This window comes from Protopterus annectens, chromosome 5.part0 (assembly GCF_019279795.1).
Source record: "Protopterus annectens isolate FY-2018-M chromosome 5.part0, PAN1.0, whole genome shotgun sequence".
Classification (NCBI taxonomy): domain Eukaryota; kingdom Metazoa; phylum Chordata; order Ceratodontiformes; family Protopteridae; genus Protopterus; species Protopterus annectens.
Genome location: NC_056735.1, coordinates 986,867,907 through 986,888,589, shown reverse-complemented (window position 1 = coordinate 986,888,589; position 20,683 = coordinate 986,867,907).

Genomic DNA, 20,683 nt, shown 5'->3' with positions numbered 1-20,683 from the left:
TCTGTTGTCGATCTTCTGGTGTCGGTGTTCTTGTTGTTGGCGTTCTGCGATTTTCAGGTAGACCTATATATATATATATATATATATATATATATATATATATATATATATATAGATATATATATATGTGTGTATTTATTTTTTTTTCTTGTTGGTTCATGAAATGCAATTTGAGAGAAATAAAGAAGTTTGTAGTTACACATATGATAGTAGTATAAAATAACATTAAAGAATAGTTTGACATACTTCTGGAATTGAGCCACTGACACTGTGCAAAAAAAAAAAAAAAAAAAAGACATCCAGCAGCCTAATAATTCTTACAGGAACTGTCTCAAAGTATCGCATTTACTCTGTATTTGCATAGTACAGTGTTTAAGCATGTGTGCACAAAGGTAACCAAACTATTGTGGGTGACAAGAAATACCGTTTACTATCACTCATCATTGATGCCTGATGCCAAGCTCTGTGTAAATGCTGTGGACAAAAAGTGAAGGCTTTTTAAGGGCCATTTCTGGCCATGTGTGCTGTGTGTGATTCCATTTTTGACCAGATTAAATGTGTGAAAAAAGGGGTTGACAGGACAGTGATGAAAAGGGGATCTAGCAGAGGGTGGGACACAGGAGAAAGAATAGAGGAATGTGCAGGATGGTGTTGGGAGCTATCCACTTCTTGACAATGTAAATGTAGATATGATGTGTAAAAACAATTTGATGAATATGTGTAAAAAAAAATTTGATGAATAGGGAGAGTAACCATATCGTGAATGGGTAAAAACAACAGAATAATGTTTTATAGCCAATTGGACTAAATCTACTGGGTCAAGATGATGCAAACGTGAAGAGAAGTATGTATGGGGTGTAGTCTTTTTTGTGGGACAGATGCCCAGCTTCTTCCCCTTCATTGTGTAGAGAGCTGACTGTTGGGGAAAGTGCTTAGGAATAAGAGAGCCAGGTAGGTAGCTAGGGTAGGTTAGGCAGTAGGTGCATGCTTACAGGACAAACAAGACAGACAGGGATGGGGATGGACACAAAAGGTTGGGGGTACTATGATTTTAGATAGGTAGGGGACATTCAAGGTGCATCTGCATCCAGGATGAGCACAGTGAAAATCTAGTCCTTGCCCTAAGAACTGTCATCACTGTCTCATGTCTCAATTCCCTGGGTCAGTGCTGGAAGTGACAGTGATTTTGCAATTCAATGCAAGACCTTTTCTACTCTGCTGATTCATGTACCAGGGCCCCTCTCCTCGGTGTCCTCCACCAACTCTTTCAGGTCCTGATGGATGACAAAATTGCTACCTCCAGTACTACTCCCATTGTGCATCACTGCATCCAAGGCAGACCTAACTTGAAGCAGCTGAAACAGGTGGTGCTCTAGTTCTGCAGGCAATGCCAATAGGTTACAACCCAGATGTGCTGGGTTTCTGTGCAGGTTGTTGTGGTGCCACTGCAGAATTTGTGGAGGTATGACATACTGAACCCTAGTGGTCAATCTAGCTCATTGTGCTGATGGTCATTTGGTTTGCAGCAGAAATGTAGCCACAAAAAAAGAGGGGAGTGGGGGAGACAAAATAGAGATAGAAAGATCAATGCCATGTCACATTTCAATATGTAAATATGACGCATAACTATGTTCATCTTTGCCACATCTAGGTATAGTGTGAAGGCACTAATGTTTCATAAAATAAATCATTCTCAGTGTTATAAATAAAACTGAAACAGTTATTTAAGTATGGCATATCAAATATATGCTTTCCAAGTTAATAAATCCAAAACTGAATTTTTAATGTCATTTAGTATTGCAGTAAATAATTTAAACGTACTAGGCTGCAATAAAATCTAACTTCTGCAATTGAACTGACACATAGCTAAATTGATGTACTCATTGCCTAATGCAATCATCAAGAGCTATTGGGGCAGGCATATGTGCTTGATATAAAGATTAGCTTTCCATAGTCAAACTAATAAAGTATGATCTGGCTTGCCATCATACTTGATGCACACTTACCCTGTGCCCCTCTGAGGTGAACCAGTCTCTCCTGATGTGTTCCTCTTTTCAGGAAAATATTCTCAGCAGCTGTAGAGAACCAAAAAAAGACAAGAAATGGAAGCATAAAGAATAAACATATCGGTTGGCAAATCCATGCTGTATCATTGACTGGAGATGGTTCACTATACTTACACAACTCAGGGATATTTTCAGTCTAGCATTCAGCATCCCATCAGCCCAAGAGGTTCTGTTGTGCAATGGTAACAACATTGTTCACTAGTGAGTGGAATGCCAATTTCACTGGAGGCAGCCTTATCCAAGCCATTCCAAACCTCACCCATGCACTGAACCCAGTATAGTCCCCTTGAAGAAGCCTACAGCTGTAACACTTGACAAGGAGTGTCTCAAAGATCCTGAACTCCTCTTCACATCACTTTTGGGCACTAAATGAAGCACCATCCTTACCTTTGCTTGCCATGTTTTCTGAACTATACCTTAAACTATTTGTCTCAATCAGCTACCAATTCAGATCTTGCATGTAACAGCCTGTTTGCAATGACACACAGCCTTGCTAGATGCAATTGTGGAACTGAAAGCATAAAAATGGCTTAGCAGAGACACTGGGAATAGTTCCACCCCAAAACAATGAAGGAAGAAGACATATGGCAATGAGCCTTAGCCATGTGTGACAATCATCCTATTTACATATGTTCCATTGTAAAACAATGAAATCTTTCTTTGTTACAATCAATGCTGTTTGGAGGAAAGATTTTATGAATTGTGACATAACGGGTTGTTTGAACATGTACAATACAAAAATTGAATAATACCACCTGAGATCAAATGCATATGAAAAAAGGATAACATGGTAAATGCTGCTTAGTAGATGTCAGTGCTACAACAGTTACTTTTCCAGATCATAAGTAGAGGTATACATGTTTAAAACTGAATGGAGATGCACTTAAAACATGCATATATGTGTGTGACTTTATTAATGGTACAGGGGTTTTGGTAAAGTCAGTCATTGTGTTTGTAAATGCATATCATTATACATGCAGTTTCATTACTTAATACATGTTTCTGTATATTCCTTAGTTAGTCTACATGATATACTGTCTTGTACACATAATTATTATAAATGATGAGTCATACTAATTGTACATAAATATTGTGCACATTTATTTTATTTTATTTTACATTTGTTTTCAGGGAATGTCTGACTGGATTAGATGCCAGTCTTATTTGTGTTGTTGATGGCATTCTGAATTAAAATTTGAGTTTTTGCCTTGGAAAGTGAATCATCATTCATTTCACTGCTGGTAACCGCGGACAGTCAATAGTGTGCAATGAAGAGCAACATGTAAAGCATGAAGGCAAAAAATAAATAAATAAGATTTTAAAATGTACATTTGTAATGTTTTCTCAAATGTGTTGTGCATTAAATATCACTACTTTCATGCAAACAGCAGTGTATCTAGAATTGAACCTTGAAACCATGCATTAACATGATACATTTCAGATTATTTTCACTATTTGCTACAGACACATCATGAAGAGAAAGTTAATTACATATACAAAGATGCGGTATTGTATCACTTTATATTAAGGATTCAAGTTAAGCATGTATGCACAGTTGTCTTTTGTAATTTTTTAACAGATTTGCAAATGTATGGGATATTTGCAACAGTTAAGCTAATAACTCCTGTCACAAGAGTAACAAATGTTTTAATACTACAGTTGTTTTTTGTCCCATTCTTTTATGAACACTTTCTGTCTTTTTAGGGTCTATATCAGCTTATCAAAAACTGATAACATCAAACGCTAGTTGATTGACCTCTAAAGGTCGAACAACCAAAATAGTGAATATACAGAACAGGTATTTTTTTCCCAGGGAAAAAAAACAGCTGGGCAATTGTCGGGAGTTTGCCATTTCCTCCATGGTGGTGCGATCTCAGAGTTGGTATATTTAAGTGTGGGGGGTCCACTTTATGTTCTGTTTAACTTTTTTTTGGGGGGGGGCAGCAAAAAAATCTCTGTTCCGTGTCTTCACTATTTTGGTAGTTCAACCTTTTGTGGTTGCTCAACTAGCATTTGATGTTATCAGCTTTCACTAAGCTGATATAGACCCCTCTTTTTATGCTTTTCTAACATGAATGTATCATCATTTGAGTTTATTTTGATATGTGTTTGTATATTTAACTGTTATGTTCTTCATATGAATTACAGACAAAATTTTACTCAGTGGCACAGTTCAGTCATAATTATTTAGTAATAAAACTGTTTATAAAGGTTATCTCCTAAGTCAGTCAATGTAATCCCTGACTTTTTGGCAACTCTATTCTCCTGGCACACTCTCAGTAAGTATACATATAGTAGCAGTAGTGTGAAATACTTAATTATTCCTGCAGTAAGACTAATCATTGACACAAGCCTTTAGCAAGCAATCCTTCTTGATGTTTGTTCTTATGGTATGTGCATGGCATAGTGTAGGCCCTCACACCATGCTTACCTGCCAATAACTTTATGTAGATTATATGACTTAAGAATGATAATGAGTTTATACCTGATTTGCTTATTCACAAGTCTCACAGTTGTTAATCTGCACTATATAAGATCATAATGTTTGCGAGACACCTGTATCATAGTAGGGGACACTGTTTGGATCCACAAACTTAGATACTGCTGTTTCATTGCTTTAATAGCAATTCCAAGTGTACTTTCTTATAGATTCTGTAAAGGCATGTGATGCTTATTTACAAATAATTTTTTTAAAACATCAGTGATGGCTTACAGTTTGTCCGTTGTTGTTATAGCATGTATTTCTTTTAACAAAGATTAAGTAAAGTTACCTGCTTTTATAACAATATTTCCTGAGAATGCAAGCACGTTATAAAAAAAAATTGTTATATGATTACTATTAATGATAAGGTTATATTATATTCAAACAAATGCGTTAATTCTGTGATATTTTCCTGACATCAACTGAAGGCTATCTCAAACAGCAAACGTGTTTAAACTTCCTACATTTTAATTCTTATATTTTTAATGTTGCTAGCTGTTGCAGACAGACATTCTGGACATCCTTTGTCATCCTTTTGTCATTGATTTTAATTACTATACACACACACTCGCATTCATATATATATATATATATATATATATATATATATATATATATATATATATATATATATATATATATATATATATATATATATATATTATATATATATATATATATATATATATATATATATATATATATATACATACATACACACACACACACACACACACACACACACACACACACACACACACACACACACACACACTCACACACACACAGACACACCCACACACATTAGGGGGAGGTTAGAGCTGTGTATTACCTGTGTGTAGCCTAGAGAGCCACAAGTTTAATTCTGTTCATGATGCCTCCATGCATTCTTATTGTTTTGTTGCCAGTCATTTTGCTTAATTTTCTGACATATATTTTGATTGTCTTATTTTTCATCACATACAGGGATATAGCTCCCAAGAAGCCTGGGCTACATAAACCACAATTCAATTACAATTAATTTATTTTCCTGTTGTACCTCTCATGATAAAGTTGCAAGAGATTTTGCAAAAAATAAAAATTATAGTTTGCTGTTGGACTTTTTACTTCCATTGTTTTCTCTACAGCCACACCCATACTATGACATCATGGTAGGTACTGTGCAAATATTTGCATACATCTGCAAAGCATTGTTGGTAATCAATAATCAACAATTACTTACCTCTTAAGAAGAGTTGAGTTTTATTTACAATGCAGTTTCTTTACTGCATTGTTGTTGTTGTGTCTCTCGGCTTTTCTCGGTTAGGGGATGACACAGCGGAACTCTGGTCCGCTAATGATTGGCAGTAGATTTTTACGTGCCGAGTTGCCAGCCCTGATGCACAACGTTCAACGAAGGTACGCCCATTCATGCATATCTCCACACAGAAGACGCTCTAGCTGAGAATCAAACAGGACAACGTCTTACTGTGAGGCGACAACGCTACCGTAGCACCACCACCGCAGCTGACATATTAATATTAAATGTGAAGTGTTCCATCTGCAAGAATTAATTGAGAACTTGCCTTTCTAGGAATAAAGACACCACTTCTCACGTGTTTAACATAGAAATACAGTACCTTATACATTAATTAATGTAGTAAGAGACTGTAGTTTTGATCTTTCATGATGTCATGACAGGGATTTTCAGCTCTGAGAAAAATTTTCAGGGGGCTGTCCTTACCAACAAAATAAAATGCAAATCAAAACACAACACAGGTTTGGCTTCAATTTGACATTGTATATGGTAAGCAGGTCATTTGCAACTCCAAATGTTTATTATTTAATAATTGCTTTAGAACATTACCAGTACTCTTTAACATTTATTGTGGTTTAAAACAAGTAATGTTTGCATTTATAAACATTCAGTTCTTCTGTCCATGAGAAAAACAGAAACAAAAATTAATTTGCTCACATTTTTCACAAACAAATATGTGTAACCTTAAAACAAAACATAATAACAGGGAACTATAACAACAGAAATAGTTCAACATGCAGATATTGAGAAAAAATGTATTTATGTACTCTATATTGTCTGACAAATGGGCAAATTATGAAAAAGTCAGTTTCACATATTTTGTGCTTTCTGTATGTACATACACTGGGCTGGCTTTTAAAAGAATTTAGGTGTGGAATATGGTTTACTATCAAATGTTTGAAATTTACCTTAATGTCATTCATAAGGTCATGGGTAAAGGTGCAAAAGTTGGAAATTGTGAGTGGAAATCCTGTCCCCTCAGAAATGTCAACATGTAGTTTGCATTACTGGTTTTGAGCATCTCTGTTTACAGTTGGATCTCACTATAGTGGGAATTGGGAAATTTACCCTTCTCCTCACTGTAGTGCAATCTTGGAGTTAGAATATATAATTAGCAGGGGATGTGGGGTGCAGAGGGGCTCACCCCATTCAAGTCAGTAAAAATGTTTGTGATTTATGAACTGTTTTTTTACAAAAGATGAATGTTTCAGGAAATGCTGAATGTCGATTCTAGGCTTCCAAACATTCAACATTTTGAACACTCCACAAAACAGTTTCCCTCTTTATTTTTTGACTAGTACATTAAATGCTAATATGGAGTTTACTATATTAATAGTAAACTGTGTAGACATCATACCAAACACTTACTCCATACCTTATTCCACAACCTAGTTCTTTGCTAGTCCCCATTCAGTGTATGCTAATCGGGAATGTTTGAACCTTGTTTTCAATTCCAAAAGAAGAGTTGTACTTCAGCTGTGAAAACATTTTGGTGTTATCATTAGCAGAGGTTGCCAGAAAGTAGTCCTGGAAGGGAAGGCTTCAATGCATTTCACACATTTAGACCACATTTAGACCAGCAACAGCACATGCAGGGACTAAAGATGGAGATATCTTGATTTACATCAATACCAAGTATACTTCTAGGTTGGTTAAACAAGATGATTCACTTGAGTTCCTCCACATTCAGATTACCACAGACAAGTAATATATCATATCCTAGCAAGCTATAGGTCAAACTCTATGTTCCATGATATCCACAGCTCATACTACACCTGTTGGAGACACTTAACATTCAGCCAAATCCCATACTCATGGGGCAATGTAATTATTCTTCTATAAACTGTGAATCTTACATGACCTCAAATTTGTAGGTGCAATGATTCCTAGACTTTGCAAACACAAACACCCTGGACCAATAAGTGCATATGTCTACTAGATGTACAAACATACTGGATGTGATACACACAAATATGGAAGAACACTGCACCTCTCTCCCAGTGCTGTGTCCTCTCTGGAAAGATCAGACCACAAAACAGTCTTCTTCAAAGTAAGAATCAATTTTGTAACCCCAGCAAACCATCTAATAGTTAGAAAGTGCTCCAAGTCAAACCACCTTTTATTATGTGATAACTTGTCAAAATTTCAAGACTCTCCAAACCCAGATAACACAGACGCCTATGCAGAATTCTTTATAGAATCTCTGTACAACTATGTCAGTGGTTGCATAGAGGTGATATCCTATGAGAAGTAAGTCTAAAGCTAACTCAAAAAACAGACCACAATGGTGGAATCTAAAATTCAACAGGTTGTACATCAAAATAAAAAAGTCATTGATAAAAGTATGAGATGTAATACCATAAAAAAAGAAAGAAAAAACTCTCTTCAAACTGAGTAGACAAATAAGAGGACTAATTGAGTCCAACAAAGACAATGCTGTAGGTAACGGTAGTGTTTCAGGCCAAAGACAACCAGTCTTCTTTAGCTATGTCCCAAACCTCAAATGCAGCTCACAACAGTATGCAGAACTGTTGGTAAATGAAGCACATTCACAGAACCAGGAGATTTAGAAAATCTTCTTGCTGACAAGTTCATCTTCAGCTTTACCCACATCTCACCCCCAATCATCCTCCAGGAAATACCATCTAACAGAATCCCTCTAGCTATTAGTAAGCATCAGGTCTTAGATGATTTCTCTAAGGCAAAGAATACAGCTTTGATAGGCCCTAATGATTTCCCATGATGTTTCCTAAATAGTCTGAAATATGACCTATCAGGGTCACTACTCTGTCAAAGCCTTCACACAGGCTTAGTGTTACACAAAGGGAGGACTGCAGTGGTCATCCCTTTGCACATGGATGGACCATCAACAGATCCCAGGAACTACAGACCCAGTAGTCTGACTATTCTCACATGTGAAGCCATAGAAAGAATTATCATGGAAATGATTAACAAAATAGGAAACCTTCAGAAACTGGACCCAACCCAGTTTGATTTTGTCAAAGGCAGATCATGCCTACTAAACCTGGTACCTTCTTTGAGAAGGTCATCAAGGCAATTAATGAAGGCAAAATGGTGCATGCTGCCTACCTTGACATAGCTAAGGCATTTGATACAAACTCCCAATTGGGCATTGTAAACAAACTCATGGAATTAGGCATAAACCCATATGAAAATAGCTGGATAGCCAATTGGCTCACATACAGAGCCCACAAGGAGAACCATCACCAGTGGAGTCCCCAAGTTTTGTGTGCTGGGTCCGCTCCTCCTTGGTACCTAGTTTTCAGAAGTCAAAGACAGTGTCAAGCACCTCTGGCTTAACAATTTTGCAGATGATTGTAAGCTAGGAGAAATCATACAACCCCCCCCCCCCAAGATACTAACATCTTACAGAAAGGTCTAACACAAATGACTGATGCTAACTGCATGGCTTAAAGCTCAATGTCAAAAAGAGCATAATAACAATACCTTTGGAAAGTTAGCCACTCAGGGAAACTACTTAATGAGTGAAATACTCCTAAAAGTAGACAGGTGTGGTTTTGGGGACTCCTGTAGCTAGTAATATGTTTTTCAATTAACATGTATCTAAAGCAGTAACAAAATCAATCTATGTCACTCAACTTATAAGTAAGGGCATGACATCTAAGTCCAAGGAAGATATTATGTAACATTTAGCTCTCATCAGACATGTCATTGAGAATAACACCCCCTTGAGTAGGTACCTGACCAGGTGCATGCAGCAACTGGAATGTCCACAGATGTCCCACACAAAAAAAATAGTAAGTGTAAACACAATATTCTATGCAGAGCTCTTCAAGGTCCATCTCTGTAATCTTCTTACAGACCTCTGAGAGACAATTTATGTCTGGCATGCAAGGCATTCTTGGATGCCAGTCTGAAATTCCTTTTGGATATCCACAAAATGAACAGCACCAGAACAATTGGATATAAGGCTTTAACATTTGCTTGTGTTTTAAATAGGATATGTTGGACAGGCAGGTATGTATCTCAGAGTATCCCCATTCTTTGGAATTGGCCTCCCATCCATGTGAAGCAGAGCCCTTCCATAACCCGATTCAAGTGCAACCTGGGCCAGTGGATGAGAAATTAGAAATTCACCCCTGGTCTGACACCTGTGGTAAACAGATGCAGCCATTAAATAATGCCTTAACTAACACACACTACTTAAATTAAGCTCTAAAGCATAATAACCAATGGGATACATTTGGGTTGCATGCCTAGAATTATAAAGGTCCTAGTATAAACCTGTAAAGCACAGTATCCCAGTGAAGTATTTTTTTTCAGTGATGCAACTTCTCCACCTGTATGTGGAACTTGGTACTGCAGGGTTTACATAGCTGGATGCCAGACTAAAATGTATATGCACAAGTGGAGCTGCACTGCACTGTGTCAATGCCATGGGAGGAAATGATAACCATGGATGGTTTGTGAGCCATTCCTAAAATTTAATGTGAATGTCTCAAACAGACATGCACATTAAGCATAAAAAACATTCCCCGGTGAGCTAGTGTCCCTGCATACCTGTCCCACCACCATGATACAGAGAGAATGCAAGCATAAAAGCCATTCTACCTATCATGCTGTAGTTTCTCTCTCTTGTGCGCTATGAGTAGTATTGCTGTGGTTAACAGCCTTGTAGCTCACCTATATGGGATCTGTAATACCAGATCTGACATACAGGTACAACTATGACTCCGGACAGCTTAGACTGGACTTTGCAGGCTTGCCAAGTCTGTGGGTAGATTTGTGCTATGGTAAGCATAGATAGGTATTTATTAACATGACATTTCTTGAATGTCATTATCCTTTCCTAGCATAATAGCATTTTCAATAGTTCATTACCTCAGCTTTGCACTAGCATAATAGCATTTCCAACTATTCATTATTTCAGCTTTGCAAAGTATTGAATTAGCTACACCCCGCCCTTGTTATGATGTCATTCTCAAAGGAAGAACAGCAGATTTGGGATAGTAAGAGCAGGATGGCAAAAGCTGTCTGTCCCTCTGTTCTGAACTTTATGGACCTTAGCCCATTCTATTATATGATATAACTATTTAAATAAGTAAATAAAAAATCCCATTTCCTAAAATGATTGCAAGTTAGAAAAAACAGAACATGTTGGGAGCTGGAGTTAGTTAGTTATGTGTAATATTTTGTACTGCAGGTTTAAATAAAGAGTTTTTGACTAACTCATCACTAAGATTGTTTTAATAGCTCTACAGTGTAAATGTTATTGCTTCCAAAGAAGAAACTGACACATTTGTGTCAATGTAAGCAGGTAAGAGATTTCACAACTGAGTGGAAGGCAAACAGCATTATAAAACCTACAAAAGAAGAAAAAAAAACACATTTTGCAGGGTAGCTACCCTCCCTACAGACACACACACACACACACACACACACACACACACACACACACACACACACGCACACACACACACACACACACACACACAGGGAAAGCCTGTCAGTTGCACATTTCTGATCAACTGTACAAGTGTGATGATCCCATGTGTTTTGCAAACAATCCTGGCTCGGAGGCTCCCAAATAGTATATGTCTCTAACAGCAGGCCATACAGTGTGTCGTAATGCCTGAAGACATGAGCCATGTTGTCATCAGTGCTGTGTGCTGGGAAGGATCAATGCTGCCTGATAGCTGCACACTTACTCAAAAGGTTGTTTTTGAATTATGGAGGCTAGCTGCTGCAAATGGAACTGTGGGTGGAGTCTGTCATGGTGATAGCAGTGATAGTTTATTGAACTAGACTGTTAGATTCTCTGCAAATTCTGTAGCTTTCCTAACAGTAGTTTGGTCTATGTTTCACATATTATAAATGGGGAAACAGCTGCTGAATTCCTACTAGATAAAGATGATGGTCATCCCAAATCTCAGTATGACAGTTGCAGGATGCAGATGTTCGTGGAGATGAGTCCTTCTCATGGAAGTTATATTTATACTAGCCCAGCAACATCTGGATGTCAAACCCAGACAAAGAGTTGCATTGACATATGGCAGGCAGATGCTTGTTGCTCATGTCCATGACATTGCTGAAACCATCAAACTGATCTACAATACCATACTACAAAGCACAGCAGAGATGTGAGGAGTAGCTGTCCTCAGCATGAAGGAAACAGACTGTCTTCACTTTCTTATTATTTGTTACTATGCAGACCTCTGAACTCTCACTGTTTTGAAGGAGTGTTCTAATTTTCAAGTTTGATTTACCCTTGCATAGAATGTTTTTTGAGGTGTGTCCCTATTTTCCAGCTTGATTTTCCCCTTCACACAAATTTTTTGAATCTCCCTCATCACATGTGATTTTTGAAGTTGTATAGTGCACAGAAAGCAACACTACATGAATGAACATATAAATGGCAACAACAATTTTAAGAAAGAGGGCATACATCTTAAATTTCCCTTATTTGTACCTTTTTTCTAAGCAAAAATAAATTATCTTGCATGGAAGAATTTTGCAATGTAGTTCATTAAAGTCTTTAGATTGAATTTTTTGGTAATTGCTTATATTTTTCCATAATTTTTGTCACTCAGTGTTTTTAAATGCATTTCTGAGTAGTATTCTACATATTCAATTTTTATGCTAATTTTTTATCTGGATGCTACTACATTTCAGGGGCACTTGTTCCTATTTTCAATGTCTGCAGGTTGACAGGTATGGTAGGAACTATCTCCTGAGCTACAATGAAAGTGACTTCACTCTGGATTGTGATGCCAGTGACTGGTCTACTGAGGAGAATTATGATCTGTGGACACTGTCAGCTCTACTGCTTCAAGGATGATGCATGCACTGTATACAGTCTCAAGCCATTTGATAACATAATGTGCAGTTTTCATGAAGTGCTATTACAAACAGAAAAGATACTAATTTCCACATGCCTAACATAGTGCCACAACTTGACAGCGTGTTGGCATTTCAAAATAGGTTTTCTCTTATGAATATATTTCACTAGATGATTCTGCTTCTGTGGCTGATTCCTAGCAGAGTAAACCTCATGTTAGACCCAGTTAGTCATTGTGGTTTAGTATATTTAGCTATAAATTGGCCTGGATACACAACATATGACATGTCACAAAAAAGACAGGCTACTTACCATTAAACTTGTTTATCACAGATGAATGCAATACCACTTACCACTGTGGCCCACAGGTCAAGCAAACTCTGCCAATCTGTTATTTGTATTTGTTAGTTCTTCTTCTTTCAGCTTTTCCCAGTTAGGGGTCACCACAGCAGATCACCTGTCTGCTCATGATTGACGGCGGAGTTTTACAGTGTCAAGTTGCCAGCCTGGCACCCAAGCTTCCACAGAAGACACACACACACATACACAGGGCCAATTTAGAGTGTTCAATCCACCTACAGCATGTCTTTGGGAGGAAACCAGAACACCCAGAGGAAACCCACACAACCACGGGGAGGCCATGCAGACTCTGCACACAAGGCACCCCAGCCAAGAATCAAATTGGAGAACCTCTTGCTGTGAGGAGGCAACACTAACCACTGCACCACTGCAGCCACCCTGTATTTGTTTGTTCTGACCCTTGCATTTCTGATATAAAAATTCTCTGTGTAATGTACAGAATTTGCAACCTATGTACTGGGTAGATGGCCTCTGATACTGATTACAAAAGTATTTCATACATGCGTCCCTCACATTACTGTCAGACAACAAAATGAGTAATTTCTGCTTTTGTAAGTGTATGTGTACAAGGTTAGGTGGGATAATACCACTTGGGCATGTTTGTGTTATGCCTCTTTGTTCAATGTAACATTGGTGGAAGCTCATCTGTTTACTTCTCAACATTATAGGATCATAGATTCATATATGAATAGTAGACAAACTGCCCTAAAGTTAAGCCTACCCAATAATTCAAAGTCAGAATCAAATCATGTGCCTTGTGTCTGTAAGGTGACTATTTTAATCATTACATCAAACTCACCCATCTCTGTCAAACCTACCTCGCTTTTGTAGATGTTTTACCTTGGTTGCACTTCTTCTCATGGGTGGTGGTGCTGTTATCTCTTATAAACCAACATTTTGTGCAGCACACTACACACTAGAAAAATATTGCTGATTGTACAGAAGTGATACAACAGTGTTCCACGTGATATATCCAGGCTGGTGAAGACTGTCTTCAGCTAGCTAAATATATGTTGCACACTCTCATTTTTGCATGCATCCATTATTTCTGTCCAACACCATGCCAGACCAATGTTGTGACATGTTCTAGGCCATTTTTTCAAGAAGCAAACATCATCTTTGGAGAAGCATAGCTTATGAGAGGTAAGAGAGATGTCCATGGCTAACTGGCTGTTCAGACTAGTTTTATATGCACCTTATATATTAGTGGATCTCGGGTTTACTCACAAATCAGATTTTCACATGTTATTCTGCCTTGTATTGTATGTTGACTTTGCATCATATGTAATCATTGCCTACATAGTTATGTTGCTGAGCATTCAAACTCATAATGATGGTTTCATTAATTTTCAGACAAACTATGGACAGATAACTTCATCAATGACATCCATCCCATCATCCAGATAATATGGAGCCATGATATGCATTGTTGACAGTCTATGGCCCACAGTAAAGAATGCATGATCAGCACTGCATGTACAAACTCCATGGTTTCCTAACATTTTAAATCATGTTGCGGACAAGATGTACTTCTTGGTGTACACAAATAGCCAGAAAAGTCTACAAAGATCACAGATACAGATGGTGGTAACAGACCAGGAGTGTCCCATATGGTCATATGGAGCATCCTTACAGCTAATACATACATTACTGTTCACACTTTGGTCCCGAGGGCTATAGGTCATATGAGTTTACCCTGACGGACTGTGCTTCTTACATGTAACAGATAGTCACTGATTTACCCAAACTACATATTTACACTATAATAGTCCTATATTTCTGACTGGGCAGTGTGTGTGGCAAAATAACCTAGGCGTGAAGCTGCTCTGCAGTTTTCCCTATATTGAAACAGTTATACCCAGTGGTATGTCAATTATGCCTGTTAATTGCCCCACAGTTAAGATGAATGGCCTAATGAATATCTTCTTCCATTGTGATTAATCAGGGTGTATGCATGGCAGTCTTTCATGACAAGTTTTTCTTAGCTAGCATAATTTACTGAACAATGTCTGCATTCTTCATGAATATTTAGTTGTTTATTTACTTTTTTCTGGGTGCATGCTTATTAAACAAGAAATATGGTAGGCACAGATGCTCAGGAATACTGTCTGGTTAATTGACTTTCTCAGAGTTACAGATCTGGTAAATGCACGCTGCGAGAATCAAACACAGGAGTGATGGCTGAAGTTGTTTGCAGCTCATATGAATCTTTTGCAATAAATAGAAAAAACAAATGAACGTGTGATCGCTATCATAATGCAAGAACATTCTTGCATTATGCTTGGATTTTGAAGTTTACTGTATCTTTTCTTCAATTTTTTACAAAATGGAAACCCTTTTATTTTCTAATATTAAGTGCTACAGTTTAATGTTTAGCATCAGGCATTCGTGAATCTGAACCTGGAACTTCCATGTTGCTCATTCTTGCATGCAAGACACTGTTTTAGAAAAGAATTAGTGCTCTTTTATGACAAGGTGAACATTTTGCCTCATTTCACTAAGTAACAAATAAAAAGAGGAATAAATTATTTGATCCCATCAAGGCAGGGTCTGAAATTGCTTTCTATGGCAGATAGAGATCACCTCTGAGGAGTCTGTATGAGACCAAGTAGAGGGACAGAGGTTATAGCCTTTCTGTGTAGGGTAGATGTTTGAGGCCCTGGATTCTCTTGGTGAGGAACCTCTGTGGTCTGTCCAGCTGCTGCATGTGCTAGGTACATGCCGAAAGGGGCATTGTACTCAATAATTGATCTTGTAAAGGAAGAATACACAGATGTTATGACCTCCTTGTCTCTGTATGAGATACCCTTACTAATGAGGTGGACTATGTAGAAAGCTTTCCGTACAATGGAGGTAATATGGTGATCAAAAGTCAGGTTGCTATCAACCTGGGTGTGTGATTCCCTCATGACTGATTGAGTGCTTGTGGGGATTTCACCCTCCCCAAATGGGATGATAATGCATTTTTTGGCATTCAGTTTGAGGTCATGTTTCTGGCACCAGTCATTTGACCCTCTTGGAAGATGGCTACATCACTAGGGGAATTGATGACAGCACCCAGCTTGCAGTCATCTGCAAATTTGCTCAGCCATAGCCCACAGATTTTGGCCTGCACCTCAGAAAAGTATATCCCAAACAACAGAGGCCCAAATACCGATCCATGGGGTACGCCGCTCCTTACGGGTCTACTGCTCAAGGTGGCTTCCCCTCTTTTGACTAAGTGGCTTCTATCAGTAATCCAGTTTACTACCCATCTGATAACATACAGATTGATGCCTAGTTGAGAGAGTTTATCTATTATACCTGAGTGAGGATTAGTATCGAAGGGTTTGGCCAGGTCAAGGTAGATGGCATGCACCATCTTCCCCTCATCTATGGCTTTGGTGACCGTCTCAAAGAAGTCAACTAAATTTTACAGGCATGACCTCCCCTTGATGAAACCAAACTGTGTGGGACAGAGTGTTTGGAGGGTGTCCTTGTTAATGAGGTCCATGATAATCCATTCCATGGCCTTGCAAATCAGGCTAGTTAGGGTGATGGGTCTATAATTTCCTGGATCGGTGAACACTCCACTTTGTGATTGTGTAAAGGGATGACAGTGGCTGTCCTCCACTGAGCTGGGACAAAGCTGGTACTCAGGCTTTGGTTAAATAGGGTGCTTAATGCTGCTGCAAATTCCTGCCTGAATTCATGTAGAATGCAGCCTGGGATGTTACCGGGTCCCATGGAGGCTGTATTTTTTCCTTTGAGAGGGCAGTGATGACTTGTTTCCTAGAGATAAGGGGAGGGGGCAGGTGCTGGGGATAATCTGGTTCATCGATGGGGGGACAGAGGGGTGAAGTTTTCGCTGACCCTGTCTGCCAGCAGGTTGGCTATATCTATGGCATTTGTGTATGTAGTGTCCTTGACCACCAGTTCTGAGCAGCTCTGAGTGCTTCTTTTGAGATTGCAGACATATGTGAAGAAGGCCTTATGATTGTCTTTAGTAGATATAGCCAGTTTGGACTTGACATTTGCTTTGGAGAATTTCACTAGTGCTCTTATTTACTTGTTCAGGCTAAGGAGCGCATTGCTTCCAATTAGGCACATGGTCCTTCTTGGCCCTGGATAGCAATTTATTCCTTTTATTATAGAGTTTATTTATTTCAGATGTCCACCAGACAGATTTACTCTTCCTTGCAGAGGATAACTTCCTGATTCCATGCAGCTATATAAATGCTCGTATAGTACTTTGGTGTAGGTTTGGACATTTGTGCCAGTTCTTATGGAGGGGAAGGGTGCTGTGAAATTATTTATACCTTCCCTCAGGAGGTTGTAATCAGCTTTGGAGAATTTTTTTTTGTTTTACCTTAGCTGGGGGGGGGGGGGAGGGGGCAGGAGAGATGGTGACATCAAATGTGACCGCTTTGTCGTTGGATCTTATCAGGGAGGATGACATTGGAGTAATATTGCAGCAGTTACTCGTGTGGGATATACCATGTCCAAGATATTATTACCTCTTGTGGGGGTGTTGACCAGCTAGTCAAAGGCATTTGGATTGACAAAAATCAAGGAATCTCTGGGCATTTGTGTTTTGCCATGAGTAGTTCTTCCAATCTATGATTGGATAGTTAAAGACATGCAGGATCAAGGTAAAGGGTTGAATCTTGATAGATTTGAACAGGTCCAGATAGGTGGAATGGGCATTTTGAGTCAAAGTTGGGAGCCTAAAGCTAGCTATGATTTGGATAGGGGGTCTTGTCAATGGTTAACTGCACCTGGAGTGTCTCCTGTGCATCATACTTTTTGACTAGCCTGGAGATGTGTAGGTCTTTAATATATACTGGAACTCCACCTCCTTTTGCGTTGCTGCCCACGCTGAACGTATGATAGGATGAGTAACCTGGTATGGCTGGGATGCTCCCCACAGCTTTGAAGCAGGTTTCTGTGACTGCACACATGTCAGCATCTTCCAAGGTTAAGAATGCTTGCAGTGCATGCAGTTTCATGTTTAGACTCCTAGCATTTAGCAACATGACCTTTAATTTGTGATTTGATGAAATTTTCATGTTGGCAGTTTTGGCCTTATGGCATTGCCTAAAAACGGCACTATGAAAGAGGCAAGAGCCTTTGCCAGAAGCCTGAAGCCCAAGAGAGACAGATGCAGGCCATCTCTGGCAAAGCACTGTGGTCTGTTGATCATGTCTTCCCAGGCTGTCAGGTACTGGATCCCCTTGGAATGACATGAGAAACTAAGCCAATTGTCAAAGTCAATCATTTTCTGTTGTATTGAGGCATCATTCTGGGTGACGGTAGAATGCTGCTTAAGGCTAGGGACATACCTGCCTGGGACACATATTAAATTAGCTTGATCATGTCTGTCTTCATATAGTCCATGGAGGTACAGCTCAAGTCATTCACTCCAACATAGACTATGACAGAGTCATAAAAGTGCCTGTTGTTGACAGACTTGAGTGCATGTGTGATATGGTGGATTCTGGCACCTAACAAACACCTAGCCATGACTTTCTCCTTATCCAGCCTGATGAGGGGCACATCTGTGTGTCTCACAATGGAGACTCCTATGACTAATATGTTGAGTTTATGGTTAGACCTTAATGGCTGTGAGACACAGCTGTGTGGACTATGTATGGTGTGTGGTGTGTGGGGTGGTGGCCTGTGGAGTTCATGTGTGTTTTTGCCTCGGATGTCTCTTTTGTATGGGTATGTTTTTGTTGAGGACCTCCACATATGTGGGTGTGTGTTGTGTAGGTGTGGGTGGTATTTTAGGTGTGGTGTTTGTGTTGACAACCTTCTCAGTGCCAGATATACATGGCTTGTGAGGGAGAGAGCATAGACTCTAGGTTCTTAATGTAATTGCATTTCTCACAAACTGTGTTCCTAGGTGGTAGTAGTACAGTGATGTCCATGTACATGAGGCAGTTACTACACTGTCTCAGGATGCCCATATCAATCAGACTGGTAGGAGAAACCATAGGAAATTGTCCATCCTTATTTGTCAGAATTTGAGGGAGAGAGACCAGAGAGAGGGCTAAAGGGTAAAGGGTGGAACATCTGAGATGAGTACTACTTGGTGATCACACAATTCACAATATGAAAAAATATAGTTAAACAGTAATGAATGCAGAAAAATGCTGTTAAACAATAATGAATTGTAGTAAATAGCAATTAAATACAGTTAAACAGTAATGAAATGCAGTTAAACAGTAAATTGCTTTAAAACAGTGCAAATGTGATAAATTAGCTATAAGGCACATATAAGAATGATAGGCAAGTGCAAATGCAATTAAGTAAGTGAAAATAAATGAAAAAGCACTGAGATTAGTCTTGGAGACTCAGGAATTTTGTAAAACATCCCAGAGATGATGCACCTCAGTAGAGCCTGGTTCAAATAAGCCCAAACCAGCTCAAATGCAGGGTTTAAATACCACAAAAAAATAGAAGATTCTAGGAACACAGAAATCTAGCCAATCCTGTTAGCCCTTGCTCTCTTTACCAATCAGCTTTTGCCAGACAAGGTCCATACGGCCCTGCTACTCTCACTAGCTGAGAAGATAGACCCCTACCAACACAAGATGGCTGCCAGAAACACAGAAGGCAAAAACAAACAGAAGTGACCTCTGTCTGGCATACAAAGCAATCTCAGACCCCCCCCTTGATGGGACTGCTGCATATCTGCAAGTCTAGCTTCACTCAAGTAACCCAAACACACAACCTCAACCTGGTCTGTGACATCAATAGAATTTCTTGGCAGGACAGATTTGTGTCCCAAAGATTCTTCTGTGGAATAGATTCCCTCTCCATGTCAAGCACAGTACCTCATTATCCCTTTTTTAAGCACAATCTGGATAACTGGATGGGGAACAGAAAATATACCCCTGGGATTCCGCCTGTGTCCCTGCTTGAGAGGGGCATCGGGTGCTGACTTCTCAGAACATGGGCTAAATTCTTGGTTATGCTTGTAATGGCCTCATGGCCAATAGCCTAGTAAGTTCCTATGATCCTATGACCCTATGATCCTTTCAGTTTTATATTATCAAAAATGTTTCTATAAAATATCTAACTGGGAGTTAGTTCTGTGTAGGCTGATAGGTTGATAGTCCTCACCTTTCTGGTAGCTCATTGGTTGATATTTTTATAAATGGTTCTTTTTAAAGTTTCTCTTTACATGAAATCAGACTCTAGGAACTATAGTGTTTATTTTAAAAAATGGCTAAAATGAATTTGAACTGTGATGAATTTTTTTTTAAACTTCATGATTATTAATAGAATATATTATCTTTAAACTGAGATACAATTTACTTCTGTTCATTTGGCACATGTGATTAAGCCTTAATGCAATGTAAAGAAAATGTTGCAAGGAAATCAAGAGTAAAAGATGTTCTTCTATATTACGTCATGAAAAAAGACATTCAGAATCATTCATTAAATGACAAATTGTCTTTTTTTTTGCTTTAAAAGGCTCGGCTCTAGAAAATTCTAGGTTCTATACATACATATAGGTGAATAACACTTTGCTCTTGGTGCATTGTGACATGAATCACTTCCCCTGTATAGCTTTACCAACTCTTGCATCATTGTGCCTTGTAGAAGTTTTATTTACTTTCTTCATGAAGGCTAGCATTTCATCAGTAGAGAAAGAAGACAGCCTTTGGCAG